The sequence below is a fragment of the Nannospalax galili genome, unplaced genomic scaffold (genome assembly GCF_000622305.1).
Source record: "Nannospalax galili isolate Female #2095 unplaced genomic scaffold, S.galili_v1.0 scaffold72, whole genome shotgun sequence".
Lineage (NCBI taxonomy): Eukaryota > Metazoa > Chordata > Mammalia > Rodentia > Spalacidae > Nannospalax > Nannospalax galili.
The window spans coordinates 9194370-9211869 of NW_008336933.1; the positions used below are offsets into that span (position 1 = coordinate 9194370).

Consider the following 17500-nt stretch of genomic DNA (forward strand, 5'->3'; position numbering starts at 1 on the left):
AAAAAATGACAGTTTTAAAACTTGTCTTTCTGTGGTCTTTCTCGACAACACAGTGCTTTGTGGTGGAAATAGCTTGTGAGGAATACTCTAAACTGGTGGCTTGTGGCAGGAGCTGCTTATGATGAGTCTTAGAGCAACAGGTAGTTTGTGACAGGAGCTACAACTCTGTTTTGCTCTCTTCCAGGTTCCATGAGTTTACAATAGGTGTCAAAAATAAAACATTAACACACTACAAAACTTACAAAATTAGGTTACTGATATTAGTTATAAATTATTTTTGCCTTGTTTGTCTCACTTTAAATGGTATGTTTGTGTCTCCATGGTTACCTGTTGTCACCTTATTGTTCCATGGATGTGTTTTAAACAACCCATGTTTGTGTTACTCTTAAATGTTCTAAAACTAAGGTGTGTCCTCCCTCTCTTGTCATTTTCTTTCTTGTATGTTACCTTGGACACCTGCTTGGTACATACGTACCTCTTTTGCTCCACAGGGTCAAGGCACTATAAATTGTGCTCCTGGCAGTCTCCAGTCACCGCTACCAAACTAACTGTCCTTGTGTTCCCTCTTGCCCTCTTTGTTTTCACCTTTAGGTAACTCTACAGCTGATAAATTGTGACATCCTCCCTTATCCTCATTTGGGGGAGAGGGCATATTTATGTTTTTTCCACAAAATGCTGACAATACATGTTGGGTACCTAAATGCCCTATCCACTTTACAACGTCTCCAGACTCTATGCCACCTGTGTCATCACTACACCATCCATCATCACATCCTGTGTTCCCAAAATTTTGGACTGGGTTTTTGGACTCTGTTCATGTTTCCTATGGACTGTTTCCACCGCCTGGCACCCACCGTTCTACACTGCCTGTGATGCTATGATTCTCTCTGTGATTCATTAATTGTTCCACATGTTTGTGCACCATTGTTTTAATCATTTATGTAATGCCCTTCTGTGCTGTACACTGTTTGTCCCCTTAGGGTCCTTTTGTTTGCTTGGAGGGGGACTTAGGCTCTGCCTAACCTCAGCACAGAGCACAGGTTGGGGTAAAGGTTACCACCTTCATTAAAAGTCAGATTGATGATCTTACAGCAAAGCCAATTCAAATACATTATCTCAGGCTTGCACTTAAAGATCGAGAAGAGCCTTATGAGCCTGAAAGGCCACATGACGACGTGTTTCAGTCGTCCCCTTGAGAGCTGAACCGGATAGCCAATGATGGGTAAGAGAGAATTGCTGATAGCTACCTAAGCCAGGCGGGCAGCCAAAGCTGCTGTCTTAGCCCATGACGGGTTTAAGCTTCAGTAGAAATTCTCCAACCTAAGGCAGGCACGGTTCCCTAAGGGATTATTTTGGCTCATTTTCCTTCTTTTTAAAATATAAAAGAAAGGGGGATCTGTCGGGAGCCGTAGGCCCCTACCCCAGGAAATAGCAAGACCTGATTCCTGGCAAAGCTGTTTTTCAGACATCAAGGCTGGCCTGGTTTGAGATTAACCAGATGACTATACTTGAAAGCCTCTCACAAACATGTTGTTCTAACCTGGGCACTTAACGCCTGAGAGACTCCCTCATTTCTCATGTAATTGCTAAGAAACTTTGGTATTACTCTGTAATCATACAAGTGTAACCTCTTAATTGATTTATAACTTGCTATATAGAATTGTGGTGTTACTATGGAATTTACTCTGTGATCAATTGGTGTGGTGTAATTATGATAATTGCTCTGTTAATAGAATTGCTCTGCCTCAATAGATTTATCCCTTCCAACTTTCCCTTTGTATTACCTTGTAATCATACAAGTGTAACCTCTTAATTGATTTATAACTTGCTATATAGAATTGTGGTGTTACTATGGAATTTACTCTGTGATCAATTGGTGTGGTGTTATTATGATGATTGTTCTGTTAATTGAATCGCTCTGCCTCAATGGATTTATCCCTGCCAACTTCCCCCTTTTTCCTCACTATAAAAACTTTGTGTAGATGTTCAATAAATGAGACTTGATCAGAAAGCCTGTCTTGTCTCCATTCTTCGCGTCACTTGTCCCTTTCCGTCCCCTCTCCTCCCTCCAGGTAACCACGTTGACTGTCCTGCGGGTCGGGACAACCCAATGGCCAAATTTGACCCTGGTTTTGTAAATAAAGTTTGCTGGAACACAGTAAAGGCCATTTCTTAAACTATCACCTATGGTGGTCTTTTCAATACATACATAACATAAGGAACCAAAAATCTAAAGCACTATCTGATTCTTTATTGAAAATGTTTGCTAGACCCTGATTCCCGGTAAATATCCATTCTACCTCAAGTCAGTGCAGTCTACCTCTCATGAGTCCACAGCTCACTAGAAGAATCACCTTGGTTTTATCATCTTCAAACAAGCAAGAGGACCCCACTGGACCACTGTGAAGACTGAGTTAATAAACACAGGGCTTTAGAACAATACTAGGCCTGTGGGAATGAATTTTCTGGACAAATGGGAATCTTACCTAACCTTGTAACCAAAGCTCATTTCATGTTTTAAGATCATTTAATACTATCTCAACTTTTATAACATAAACAAGCTTATTAGGCTTTGGGCTCCTTTTGCAAACTAAACATATAACTTGATTATCTCCTGACTCTTCCTTGTCCTGACCCCAGAATAGTGCGTGCGTGCGTGCGTGCATGTGTGTGTGTGTGTGTGTGTGTGTGTGTGTGTGTCTATTCTAAAAATGTCAGCAGTAAATACTCATTGGAAGCACTGAATTATTCCATTTTTCCATTTGTGTTGCAAACAACAGGTAAGAAAACACTGATAACATTTTTTGTGCTTTTATGTGCTGTTCTAGGTCAGTAGGTATCAGAAGGGAAAAAATCCTCAAGAAAAGTTCCTCTGTTCCCACATGATGATGTTTCAATAGAGAGTGAGGCTTTTATTTGAGAGGACAGTTCTGAGAGAACTCAGAAGGAACAAGTTCTCAGAATGGATCAGGCTCACTCCTGGTTTTAATGGATGCTAAAACTCTGGCTGTCTTTGTTCAAGCACCAATATAATGTGGTACTACTCCACCGCACTGGCCCATCGAGTGCACTCCATAAAGTACAGTTACAATTGCTAATACTTAACTTACTCAAGTACACTGGACATCTTATACAGTAAAGGCTATGACAGCAAGGTGAGAAGGAAGACAAATCTCTATGACAAGAATGCTAGCTTGCCACCTCTACAGTGAGCTATGAAAGGGTTTTACAACTTTAGGCTTTAACTATGTCAGAAGAATTTTATCAGCACCCTTATTTCACCCTCAGTATCCACTCTTCACCTGTCTTCACATATTTTTACAAAGATCTGCGTGAAAAGGGTGTGTGTGGGCTTTGGAAATCATGGGTAAAAGGCAAATCCCATGTCATCATTTATAAGCTGTGCTAGTCTGAAAATTACTTACTCTCTCTGAATCTTCTTTCCCTGTATGTCTCAAAGTGAAAGTAAAACATATTTTGCCTGTGCAAGAGAAGTACAAAGTAGTAAAAAGAATATAAAGGGAACACAAGAAGGACTGTGACAGGAACATGGTAATGACAGCTATTATTATTAGTAGCACTGCGGCCAGAACTACAGTCCACTTCGCTACAAGGCTGTCTTAAGAAGTAACATTTCACCAGGCATTTCACCATATATTTTCAGTCCTGGCATTCAGGAGGCAGAGGCAGGTGGATCTCTGTGAGTTTAAGGTCAGCCTGGTCTACATAGAGAGTTCCAGGCCAGTCGGGGCTACATAGTAAGACCCTCCAAGATAAAGAAGGAAGGAGAAGAGGAGAAGGAGGATGAGGAAGAAAAGGAGGAGGAGAAAGAGGAGGAGGAAAGCATTTGAAAAGTTATCTGAAGCATCAATTTAAATCTATCACAGTAGCTAAAACTAGTAAAATACTGAATGTTTTTAAAGATTTTTATTTTTTAATTATGCACATATGTGTGTTTGTATGTTATTATGTGCATGTGAATGCAGTTGCCCACAGAGGTCAAAAGAGGGTATCCAGTCCCCTGGAACTAGTTACAGGCAATTGTAAGTTGACTAACTGTGTGGGTACTAGGAAAAAGGTTTCAGGTCCACTGTAAGAACAGTATGTGCTCTTAACTATTGAGATATTTCTCCAGCCACTAATATGAAGATTATAATAGTTTCAACAATCTTCTCTCAGCCTCCCTCACTCTTCTGGAAAATTTAAGTAGTACCTTAACTTACCAGAACAATGGTTTCTCAAAAGCACACTATCCTGACTGAACAAGGTCCCTGGTGAGCACTCATAATCCACACAAGGTCACCACTGCACAAAACCATCAGGCACATGTTATGATGGATTCACGGAGAAAAACATGAGCTTTGACTCCATCAAAACACATGCATGCATTTTACTCAATACTTTCCATTTTTACTCACAAAAGAGAACATCAAGAGAATATGTTTTGTTCCTGCTGATAAGAATAAATACCAAAATCTATAAGCAGGCAATTTCCTCTGTTACTAGTGAGAGAGTTACTGGCACAAGCTTTTTAGAAAGCAATTCAGCACTATAAAGAAATTTAATACTGTCATACCCTTTGGCACAGTAATGAGTTTTCTAGAAAATTATCATAAAGAAAACAAGGATGAAACTAAAAGTTAAATATGCCGATTTATTTCAGTATTATTTATGTTGTGTAGGACTGTCCTCCAACAGACAGATACCATCTTCCTGAGCTCAGCTGTGCTGCTTACCTAAGATCATCACAGCTGGGTTTGCTGACTGTTCACACCCCTCACCCCTTGCATAGAATGAGAATCAGAGAGAGCCACAGAATACTTGCCTGAGAGTTCAGTCAAACCCCTCAAGCTGAGAGTCCAGTCACACTTCCCAACCCATGATTAGTGATTCAGCTCTAATTGCATGTGGCCTGGGGAAGGCTAGGGTATATAGGCTGGGGAAGACAAGGGGAGGGCCTTTCTCTTGCCATTATGGCAGCTATGGAGAAGCCAGCATCCATACAGCCTTATACACACTCCTGTAAGTAAAACCTTACCCACTATTCTGTAAGTAAGCCCACTCAACTCACTGGTTTCCTAGGGTGCAGTTTGGTAAAATTGGTTTGTCATTGGGACCATGGAAGGAGGGGGTAGATGTTGTTTACACCCCCTCAAGGAATTCTGGCAACAATTTATATTAGAAAATAATTATAAACTATGAATATACCAAAACAAAAGAATGATTAACCAAATTACAGCAGAAAGACACAATATCATGTAGTCATCAAATATAACAAAGTTTGGGAAGAATCTTAATGATACATCAATATACTAAAGATAATCAGGACATATAATAGGACTTCAATTATATAAATACATACCTGCTATAAACACATGCTATACATAGAAGCCATAGGAAGAAATACACAGAAAGTTTAACAGCAATCGTCACTGCTACTTTATTCTATTTTATACTTCTATTAAAATTTTCTAAATACATTTCTATTATATTTTAAACCTTACCTTGAAAAACTGCAACTATTACAAGAAAACTTTTTTTAAAGTGTCAGGTTGAGTGTTAGACATTTTCTGGCCTATATTAAACTCATTTATATCAAGAATAAGTGAATGGAAATATGACTTGGCAAAGAACCTCAACTGTGTTTGATGACCATCTAAGCAATCATTTCTTATAAGAATGCAGAAATGCCAGGTGTAGTGGTGCACAACTGTAGTCCCAGCACTTGGGAGGCAGAGGCAGGCAGATCTCTGTGAGTTCAAGGCCAGCCTGATCTACATAGTAAGTTCTAGGACATCTGGGGCTACAGGGAGGCCATCTCAAAAAGACCAAAAAAAGAAAAAAAAAGAATGCAGAAAGGCCATTGCCAATAATGTTGTTTGTACACCGGAAGTGAACAGAAAAACCCTATTGCTAAAGATGCTGGATGATATGAGCACAGAAGAGGGAGAAATCAAGCTTGAACTAAGCTGAAAACTCCCTGCCACTGGATAGGTGGCTTTCATGGTGCCAAAAGGCAATAAACAGATGACTGGGGAAGAATAGCCCCCTATAATTCTCAACAACAGACCCTGCGTGCTGCACTATCAACATACCAAACAAGATGTTCCTGCTGGTGCAATAGTGGAGTGTCTAGTGCATGTACAACCAACAAATTTTCGATTGGATATAATGCCCGCTTCTAGGGGTGGAACACACATCTGATACTGTAGACCCAGCCAACCCCCTGTGGCAGGGGAGAATATAGGCCCCAGTGGGAAGTCACTGCAATTGCTTTGTTAGATGGAAACGATACACCTGCTAAAGTACCAACCAAGCATTTCTGTTTATACCCATAGGTTAAATTATTATAGCAGTGACTGTTTGGATGTTCTTGCTTCTTGCTGTGTGTTTTTATAGTAGATGGACTCCCACTCTAACTGGCCAACAGCCTATGGAAAACAGATGATGCAGAGACCCAAAAGTTCAGTGCCTTGCCACAACGGGAGGAAGATCATCCCACACCTACCACCCCCTCCAAGGCTCAGGGACTTTTGTGGAAGAGGTTGGCGGAAAGAATGTAAGAGCCAGAGGAAAGGGTGGAGTGTTAACTGGAAACATCCTCTGACCACTATGCCAGCAAGCTATAGTCACACCTCCTTCCCACTCCCATCAAGGAGTCAAGGGGGAGTCAGTTACCTCTCCCATCAAATCAGTTGACCTTAGCTGCATGTGGGGGGAGGGGCAAAGAATATATAAGCTGAGAACACCAAGAAGCACCTCTCTCACAATTTTGTGCAGCTGTCGGGAGGTCACAGGATCTGTATTTGAATGTGGACTCTACAGCACAGCCATAAATGTGGGGGCACCCACTCTTCTGTAAATAAACAACTACCCTATGCTGTTAAATAAAATAATAAAATAAAATAAGGAATGCAGACAGAATGTTTAGTATATAAAACTTTATACCTTCCCAATTTCCTTTCCCTAGCTATGTCAGCTATCATCAGCACATGGGCAATTACTCAGGGCTACTTCTGGAGACATTTAGATTTTAAGAAACTAGTATACCTGATGCATGCAAACATGTCTCTTAACTATACTCATGGAAAAAATTAATACATTAAACCTAAAATGCCATATGGCATTTTAGTAAAGAAAATATCTCTTAAAAAAATTCTAAGGCAGACCCTCAGCTATTCATGAGGTTTAGTATTTGGGGCTGTTGAGGGGTGAGGAAGAAGTGGGTGAATAAGAATTGTTACCATAGTGGCCATCTCCAGCCTTGATCTGGACATTCACTGATGTGTCTCAGACATCCTTCTTCATTGATATAAAAGGATATGACAGCCTTTGAAAAGGTACCTTCCAATCTCCAGCCACTTCAATAAAGCACCCTCCCCTGCACTGAGTAATGGCTTGCTCACATTGATCACTGCACATGGTTCAGGGTCAGTACTTAACATATTTTATGTACGTAACATATGGTTATGTCAACTGATCCCAGTCCATAGTCACTGGGAACATGGATTTCTCTCCATTGGAAAGCAATCTTTTGAGAACAGGAATCATTCATTTTATTGTTTCTGCAACATGGCCAAGCACACCTGCACAAAGAAAGTACTTCTAAAATGAATGACTGCATAAATGAATGAACAGCACCCAGACCACAGAACTCAGACAATTGTGTCACTGAGTTCAACACTAGCAAGCTATGCAGTAGGGTCGTTCATAAGATGTATGGTTCAAATGGACAGTGTATTTTGAAATCATCAACCTGCAGTTCCATTAACTGCCTGAAAGGACACATTAATATACAGTGGTATGGACAGCATGCCATATCTTTTCCTTGAGTTCTGTCTATTTAGACTCAGGTATCATTTTTCACAGAATCCAGTGCACATGATTCCTAAATATGACCGGAAGTTCTGATTAACAGTGACCTTGCTTCTATACTAAGCACTTCAACATCCTGGAAGAGTATGAAGTAAATGAACTCTCCTGTAAAGATTTATCAACCATGTATTTCCAGACTGATTACAGAGCATGCAGGTGGCAAAAGAGGAGCCCTCAAGGCAGGCGGCTGCAGGTTCAGGACACAAGAGGGGCCACATACAGCTGGCAAACACCAGCAGCCCTGTATCACTTATCACTGTTCTTGGCCTACATGGGTAAGTGTAAGTAATTTTTAGCTTAAGTGGTATATATTTACCTTTCATTGGTCCCAATGCATATTTAAGGCATAGTTTATAACCATCAGAAAGAAATTGGCACTAGACGTTGCTGCCTGGGGCACATAGCTTCCACTACTTGGCAAAGGCCTGTTCCAATATTAATGAGTATGTCAATTGTCAAGACATTTATGCATGAACTTGGCAGCTACAGAAAGTGGGGAGCCCTGTGAAAGAAAGGCCCAGGGCTTAGCAATCAGAAGCCCAAAGGATCCCTTGACACATCAGTCTTTTGTAATACTGGCCTTTTGTGTAGATAACATCTTATTAAAAAATTAAGTCTGGGGGGAGAAAGTAATGGGAGAAACAAGTGTCAACATAATTATTATCTAAGTGTACAATACCCTCTTCTCGTTCAGAACCCTTTTCATCACTACAATTCAGTTGAGAAATGACTGCCAATATCAGTCTTTGCTAATAGATGCCCAGGTTTCAATAATAAGAATTTTGAAAGTATTCTTCACATTGGGAATTCCCTTATTTATTCAACAATAGAAGAGTACTCAGGAGAAAAGTATCTTGTGGTGAAAATTTAAAAAAGGAAAATACAACTGTGAAAGGTTTATTTTCTTTTTCTCTCTTAAACACAAATCACAGTACTCCGTTCCAAGAGAAACCAATCTGGATATCTTAAGTCAAAAGGTTAAAACATGTAATTAAATGAATGCATGAGGGATTGACTGCAAACCAAAGATCCTACAAATTAATTTGAACTCTGTTTAATAAGTGACTGTAGATCACACCGTAGTTTGAGTTGACGTGACTGGCGAACATTACTTTGCTATTCTTAACTTCTGAAAGTGTCATGTAAAATCAGACTCATGTTATCAGTATCTATTAGTATGAGTGCTTTCCTAAATATGCCAGGGAAAAAATTCCTCTCAGTGCACAAGGGACACACACATGCACACACACACATGTTCACACACGTACCCATATACCACACACAAATACACACACATAGCAAAATGAAAATAAGTCATGCCTCATGTTCCTTCCTATTTCAAGACAGAAGGGTGAAACATCAAAAATGTAGCTTCATGATGGGGAGATATGGGAGGAACTGGAGGGGAGGGATTAGGCATGGATTTGATCAAAACACCTTATATGCATGTATGACATTCTCAATAAATAATTTATTTTTAAAAAATCTAGCTTCAATGTTGATCAACCCATTACTCATCACTTTTTTTTTATATAAACAACATTAACTGAACTGTAGTTCCATATATTCCACTTTGGATTCAAAATTCAAAATCAGATAATTATTCATAAAGTTCAGCAAGTAAAAGAGTCTATAATAATCTTAAATGCACATGTACATAACAAGTTTAAAATTTAAAATATTTAGCTAACAAAAAAGAGTAAGACTTTAACTCAGAAATAATTTAGTAAGCAGAATGGTAAAGACAAGTAAAACTAAAAACTGTTTTAAATCATTTCATTAATTGCATATTAAAACTACTTTACAGTATTAAATATTACTATTCTGTAGAAAAATGACCTCTAGGTTAAATTTTCTTTTCTCATAAGTAGTCTAAATAAGCTGATTTTTGTCTAAGATTCTCCAGACAAGTTCAGGGCATATGCAATCCTGGGGTGCAGGGTCAAAGAAAAGAGTAAGTTACAGTACATAGGGGAACCTTCAGTCCTGAGGCCCAGGATTACTATCCAGAGCCTAACATCCTGGGTGTCTCTCTCCCTACAATGGTACTGTAGCATCATTTCTCAAAGTCTTCCTGTTTTCTTTCATACTCATTTACTCTTCAAAACAACACAAAGACATGAACTAATTATCAGAAGTCCTATCTACCTGACAAGACAGCTGCTGGAGCAGTGGGTCACCCTCCTAGTGACGCCCACTGCCTGACCTCTCCAACAAGTGCCAGCCTACCATACTTAATTTAGTATATTCTCTGTAAAATTCCATCTCCAATTGGAATAATATTCACATTTATATGAGCCATACCTCCGCCAATGTCTTACCACCATAAAAACTGTCCTAGCTGAGCATGATGGCATGTTCCCTTAATCCTAGGACTCAGGTGGCTGAAGTGGAAAAACTGAGTTCTAGGCTAGCCTTAGCTAGATATACAACAAGACACCGAATTGAAGAAAAACATGTTTTAAAGAGACTTACGCTCCATATCTGCAGAGAGAATTGAGCTATTTCCTTTTTTATAGGTTACTGTTTCTTGTAATCAGTTTTCTCATGAAAACACTGCAACAGTAAGGATATAGTCTGTTTGTCAGATTTTAAAGTTCTTGAGGATGTGGTGAATATTTCTGTGATTAAAAGAAATGTTTTTCCAAGTCAAAAGGAATAAATCCATCATGAAAATCTATTATGAACATCTAAAGTTATATATTTCCAAATTACTGTTTAGCCAAAAGTCACAGAAACCACTTATTTCACATTGACATTTGCATGGCATCATCCACTATCCATGGCAGATCTAAAGAGAAAACAGTAGGAAAACCAAAGCATAGTCCATGTAGAAAGCCAACTGCAAGCATGGACTCAAACATTACTCTAAAATTCGTAATTCAGAACAACATAATTCACATAGTATATTGTAATCTAGGCACAGTAGAAAGATAGCAGAAGAGTGGAATTTCAGCCCCTAAATTAGAATTTGATCAGCCCTGACCAACCTCACCCATTGCCATATATTCGCTTCTCCACCAATACTCATACTGTTCTATAACCTCATAGGTCTTTTGTAAGGATTAGATAAAACATGAAAGCATTTAAACTGCCAACTATGCAGGAGACACTCATTCACAGTAGTTAATGCTATTCTACAAAGTCACTCTGATCACTGAGTTAGTATTTAAATAACCAAGTACACAGAAAGCACTCATTCGTGCTGGTTAATGCTATCCTACAAGCTGCTGTGATTACTGAGTCAGCAAAAATTGAAGTGATGTTCCCAGAGGAAATATAGGGTTAATTTCCTTGAAGTCTCTGGATATATTGCTGTCACCTGATCAATACTTAACCATGTTATGTGTGTTTCTGTTTACATGCATTATATATAGTGAATATATTAACAGTGATTTCACAGCCAAAACCTGAATGAAGCTTCTAACACAAGTGATTTATTTATTGATACCTCAGTGACTACTTAGGAGTTCTAGAAGGAACTTCAGGACAATGGTTAGAGATCATTTTAAACAACCATTAAAAACCACAAGAATGTGCAAAACATGACGCCAAACAGACCACCAAAAGGCCCCTTCTTTGCAATAGGAGAGATGAAATGTAAAGGCAGAATGTATCTACCAACCTCAGCTGTGATGTGGGTATCAGTCTAAGCAAAGGGTTGCCCTGCCCCTACACGTCTGTCAGTGAACAGGGAAGCATCTCAAATTCTGCTTTTAGGTGCAAATACATTTTGAAGAATCAGAAAACTCACAAATTCAGAAACCTTGCATATTGTAGACTGAGTGTATCCCAAGACACTGTTAACAGTACATGGCTCAAAGGAAGGAAAACATTAGGCAACAAAGGGAGATAAAGTGTTGGCTGTAAGACTTCTTATCTTTGAGTTTTGTAGTGGGTGTGTATGCAGCCACTAGCACATGTAAATCTTTTGATGCAAGCTTTGAGAAAACAATATTAAACAGGTTGATACATCAACAAAAAACAATGCAGTTTAGGGTTCAAATAGTTTTTTAAAAAAAGACAAAGGAAGAAAAAGGAAAATTGGAAGTAAAAATGAATGAGTTAAAAAATGGAAAAATCAAAGCCATTTAGTCTTTCTACATTGAGGAAAACTGAGCACACTCCTGTGCGGAAACAGCACAGAAACTGACTTTAAAACAAAGAATACAGGGGCTGGAGAGATGGCTCAGCAGTTAAGAACACTGGCCTTTCTTGAAGAAGACCCAGGTTCAAATCCCAGCACCCACATGGCAGCTAACAACTGTTTATAACAGGGGATCCGGCCGTCTCTTCTGTCCTCTGTGTGCACTGAACAACATGGGTGTTACTTACCTACATGCAGGCAGTACACACATACACATAAAATAAAAATAAATAAAAACATAAAAAAAAAGAATATAAAGACCAAGAATTCTCAGTTCCCACCAAAGAAGGGGCCACAGACAGCATGCCATGAAGGGAAAGAGCTTTGAAATAACTGAATCAGAAGAACAGCTTTATAGATCAGCTACTATTTTCCCCTGGGGAACTGACACACAATATTTTGTACAACACTTAAAATGATTCTGTATGGAGCAGTTTCTCCATGTATGTTCCCAGGACCAGCCCCATCAATGTCAGTATCACCAGCAGCTGGGGGCAGGATTTGATCCCAGGCCTTCCCCCCAAAACAGGAACTTGGTAGGAAGTTTGTAACCTAACAACCCTTCTGGGGTATTCAACGCCAGTTAAAGTTTGTGTACTGTGAGAATAGAAAGATGTGGAAATGTACTATTAGAAGCTATAAACACAAAAAACTTTTCCCACTGACAATGGCTAATCATTACAAAGACCAGCGGCTACTCTGTGTAATCAAACAGAGAGTCACAGAGAGTATATACTCTCTGGTTCTCCTTATGTAATATAAGAGATAAAACTAACCCCTAGTGAAAAAACTCAGCACAATAAATCCGTCTGATAAGGACTGGTAATGGGTGACTGGAAAAGGCCAGAGAGGCCTTCTTCTATTAACAATACAGTTTTGTTATCCCACCCCAGTAAGCTGGAATTGAAAACACTTGTCAGAACTCAGTGAATGATATACCTACTATATATATCTCACTATATGTAAATTTTATGAGAATAAGTCATAGTCATATATAAATACTGAGCTGTAGGTAGCAATCTACATTTACGGGGAAGTCAGCAACTTGCTCTGAAAATTCCACCCCCCCAAAACAAGAAAGATGGATTTGTAGATGGCCAGAGAGGCAGAAGGTAAACCATATATGATACGTTAACTGTAGAATGCAAGTGTGGCTGGCTGTATGCAAATGCACCATTAAACTGCTTCAATTCATTCAGTATGCCTGAAAATCCCATAATAAAATGCTGATTGCATAAGTAGGTGCTGGAGTCTATAAAAAATACCATTGTAATATTCAAGAGCATGACTCTTACCTTGCATGTGTGGATTTCAATTTCTTAGGCTTTGTGGCAGTGGCTCAGGCTGTGTAAGTTCTCAGGAAAATGGAGGTCAGTCCATAAGGAAACCGTGCCAGATTTATGTTATAACTTGTTATTTCATGAAGCCTTTGAGAGGTAACTGACACTGATTCTAGCCACTCCAACAGTTATCAAAATGCCTGAAAACAAATCTTGAGTCCATCACTCTCAAGTCCAGCCATGGCAGAAAAAAAGAAAAATGCGGAGGAACCCAGTAGATGGATGATTTTGGAAGTCCTCCTCAAAAAATTCCAATGGACTTTAATTTGGACATTTGAAATTTTCCCTGTTCTCACTTTTTCTGGTTCCCTGTCCTTCACATCTCCTAGGTTGGGAGTCTTTTAGATAGACCCACTGAAGGGGGTACCCCAATTGCCTCACCCTGAGCCCCTGTTCAGCATGGAAGAAGCCAGAGCAGTCTGCATCCAGATTCCCTACTGGCAATTTGGGTAAACGTCTTCAGCGGGTGGTGTGATAAGAACAGGAGGTAGAAATTGGATAGGCAGTTAGGATAAAAGACCCCAAAGAAAAGTAGCCAGTTTCTTTCTTGGCTAAAAGTCAAATTGTCCTTGGGCCTTTTAGCAATGTACTCTGTTCCAAAGGCCAAAAATGTTAAAAGTATTTGGGAGCTCTGATTCCCTAAAAGATTTCATTTTTCACCTAAAACTTCCCAGTATCAGCAGTCACTTCAACGGGATAGTTTTACAGGACTGACTCCCTGGCTTCTGGCCTTTCTTGGCCCCCTGCTTTCTATTACTTTGGTGCTTACTTTGGTGCTAACCATTGCTCCCTGCACCTTCAGATATTTTCAGGGCTGAATCCAAAAACTAATGCATACTGATTTTAATCAGATGTTACTTTCCTTCCCTCCACATGTGTATAAGCTCCTGTTGATTATGGAGGACTCTGTTAAGCTGCATGAGAAGGGAACCCCCACTGTCTGACAGACCCCTAATTGAGCCCCGCCCCCATGTCCACCTTGTCCAGCAGTAAGTAGCAAGACCACAAGGGCGCCCCCTATCCTATAACACAAAAGGCTGGAATGTTAGGGTTCAGATATACAGCAACCCCCAATGCAGCAGGGCCTCATGGTTTTGTAGGCCCCAAGACTGCAGGAACTGATTCAATGCGCACCCTGATCTTAGAAGACAAGATAAACAGACTCTTTACACCTTTTGACCTGAGACCCAATCACTGCAAGGAGTTGCTTCAGCACAGCATGCTTCCTCTTTGATGGTCTTAGAAGGATAAACAGACTTTTTACACCATTTGACCCAGATCCTGGCTGATGGAAGAGGAAGGAAGGGGGCAGTTTGACAGAGGCTACTTTCTCCTGATAAGCCCTGGGCTCCTCCCCCCACCCCCACCTAAATTTTTATATTTTTAATTAATTAATTAATTAATTTATTTGGTCTTTTTGAGGCAGGGTCTCCCTGTAATCCCCAGCTGTCCTGGAACTCGCTATGTAGACCAGGCTGGACTTGAACTCACAGATCCACCTGCCTCTGCCTCCCAAGTGCTGGGACTACAGGGGTGCGCCACCATGCCCGGCTTCCACCTGAATTTTTAAAAAAATATTTCCCCAAGCTGGGTGTGGTGGCACATGCCTGTAGTCCCAGCACTTGAGAGGCAGAGGCAGGTGGATATGAGTTCAAGGCCAGCCTGGTCTACATAGTAAGTTCCAGGACAGCTGGGGCTACAGGGAGACCCTGCTTCAAAAAGACAAAAAAATTCCCACCTTCCACATCCCCCGAAGCCCCCTATCAACACCCCCAGCCAACAACCTGTAGACAGACAGCTTCTCTATCCCAAAGGGAACTGTCTCGTGTGCTTTTTCCTCTGCTAATAAACTCTATCCCACCCGGGGGGGGGGGATTGTCATTTCATGAAAAATAGCTACAGTCTCCAGTGATGAAACTGCATGAACACGTACACAACTGAACCACTGCTGGAGATGACTGTGAATTCTACACACACTCTGGGACTCAGAAAGGAATAAAACACACTTGCCTTTTTGTAGGAATGCTTGAATCACACACATAGGGGAAAGTTTTTACTGTGTAGCCCAGGTTAGCCTCAAACTCACAGCAATCATCCTCTCTCAGCCTCGATAGTGCTAGGATTCCAGGTATGCACCACCAAGTCCAGCTCACCTGAAGCTCTGCTGGCTTCGTAGCTTCACTTTAGGGGCAGGAAGTTGAGTCTGGAAAGACAAGAGACTTCCATGATGGCTTGCCTGGTGTCAGGGCACAGGAGGTACAATTGGTTCAGAGCCTGCTATGCCATACAACCAAGTCCTGTAGCCTTTCCCGCATCCCTAAGACACCTGGTTAATGAGATTTCTCCAGTTATTTTGGTGACAAGACATTTGGAGGAAGGAAAAAAAATCCTTCAAAACCAGAAAGTCCATTTTCCTCATGACTACCTATTGAAAGACTTTAGCTTACTGTCAGATTTGACATTTATTTGAAATTCAGATTCTTAGTATAACCTAATATGACATGTGGAGATAATTAATATAAATGTGAAAATCACAGAGAAAAGAGAGAACAAAGGAAAGGAATATTCTTAAAGTTCAAGCTCTTTCCTGTGTCACTTTACAGCATTTAAACATCTGCTATTCTCAAACACACAATTCAAACACTAAGCCTCCTCTCTATATCCCTATTATCCTGTTCTGAACAAAGAGTATATGGACCTCGTTTTATGTTTGTGTCTAAGAACTTGAAGGCTAGGTGCTACTTCAAGGAGCTCTTAAAGTTAATTCATCTTTCTCTGTAATTTAATTTACTTGAAAGTGAGATAACATACAGTCAAAACACTCTGGTGAGCAATGTATTGCTGTAACAAAATACCTGAGGCTCAACAACTTTATAAAGAGGTTATTTGGTTCACAGTCTTGGAGGCTCAAGGGTCAGAATCTGGTGGCAGCCTTCTCATTGGTAGTCCTGAAGCAACACAAAGCATCACATTAGACCGGAGGCACATGCATGTGTCTCTTCTAATCTGTCTTATAAAAGCACCAGGATTCAATCACAAGGTTCCACCTTGATGATCACCTCACAAAGGCCTAATCTCTAAATGCTATAGTCTAGATGAAGTTTCCATCCTCTACTACCTCACAAAGAGGACTCGGGCAGTACTAAACCATTGCACCTGTCAGTCTCACATCTATTCAGTTCTAGGGCTTTCTGATATTTTTAATATCAAATAGCAGCTTTCTATAAGAGTATTCACCTCTCCAGCAAAGCAAAGAACACCTATAAAAGGCAGTTCTTTCATGATCACCTCCAGCAAAATGTGTGGTAGAAGAACTGATAAATAATAAATAATATTACAAATGATAAATAATAGCATTATTTATTAGTAGTGTTGAGCCACTAACCATGCAACACATACACATCATTAGAATTCAAGACTGTCACTATTTTCTAGAAAAGGAAAACAAAGCTGGGCATAGTAACTCATGCGTGTTATTACAACACTCAGAAACTTGAGTCAGGAAAACCAGAATGAGTTCAAGGCCAACATGCATTACATATAGCAAGACCATCTCAAGGAAAGAAGAAAGGAAAAAAAAAGGAAAATGAGGGACTGTGCTTTACATAGCAAAAGTAAGACTAGCAAGACTCCTAAGTTCAGATCTAACTTCAAAGCCCAAATCTCCTCACTATTTTGGAAGGGGGATAACCTTCAGGTACCCAGATCAAGTCTGCTCACCCTCATTTCTGTGCTTCCGGATGATGGAGCAGAGCTCATCAGCTGGGGCAATGGCTCCTTTAATAAGATGAGACCACCTTCTTAACAGTCTCTCCTATCAGCTGACCGGGGAGTTATTCAAGCAGCAACACAAAGGACCTGAAGCTAACAGCTACCATGCACAGGAAAATGAAATTAGTTATCCATCACAGGGCCTTCCACAGGCCAGTGTGATTTGTCACAAATCCCTAAGGTTCCTTCTCTAGGCCGATGGTGTCTGTTGTTTTTCACTTTCCACTACTACCCCCACAAACCGGCTCCTACACAGTCAGGGTAGCAACCAGCAAATGCCAGCAGGAAGCAAGGTCCCAGACCACAGCAGTAGCCAGAACCTTGACAGGAAGCAACTGCAATGCATTGCTAAATCAGACATTAGACT

General features: G+C 40.2%; 1 protein-coding gene across 6 annotated transcripts in view; it reads right to left on the minus strand.

Moving 5' to 3' along the window:
* Fars2 (phenylalanyl-tRNA synthetase 2, mitochondrial) overlaps positions 1 to 17500 on the minus strand; it is a 542959-nt gene that overhangs the window by 407104 nt on the left and 118355 nt on the right. Inside the window, exons 3-4 of one of the 6 annotated variants that reach the window (XM_029562861.1) lie at positions 16218 to 16310; positions 15516 to 15565 (exon numbers count right to left, since the gene is read on the minus strand). The exons of 2 other annotated variants lie outside the window; for them this stretch is intronic. The gene's annotated coding sequence lies outside the window, so the exon portion shown is untranslated. 3 more of the 6 variants (XM_008831656.3, XM_029562862.1, XM_029562858.1) reach the window with 3 other exon arrangements.